The sequence below is a fragment of the Arachis duranensis genome, chromosome 9, assembly GCF_000817695.3.
Source record: "Arachis duranensis cultivar V14167 chromosome 9, aradu.V14167.gnm2.J7QH, whole genome shotgun sequence".
Classification (NCBI taxonomy): domain Eukaryota; kingdom Viridiplantae; phylum Streptophyta; class Magnoliopsida; order Fabales; family Fabaceae; genus Arachis; species Arachis duranensis.
Window position 1 is genome coordinate 11,871,797 of NC_029780.3, and position 311 is coordinate 11,872,107.

Genomic DNA, 311 nt, shown 5'->3' on the forward strand with positions numbered 1-311 from the left:
GAAAATTTAATAATGTTCTTGTTTCCTCATATTCTCATTTAGTACTACATTGCCAATCACATTTATTTTACAAATAGTAACCTATTATTGCTTAATTTAGTTAAAATGTATATAATTGTAACGGTTTCGGTGACTAATTTTTTATTTGCTGATAGCAAGATGTAAAGACTATTTTAACCCATTCGCCAGCGGCAAACCCTTAAATGGAGTTCAGTACCGCGGCGGATTAGTCCTTGTCCTGCCGGGCTGGGCTGGGGGATACCGTGGGAAACCAAAAAAAAAAAGACCATTTTAACCCGTTAAAAGATATC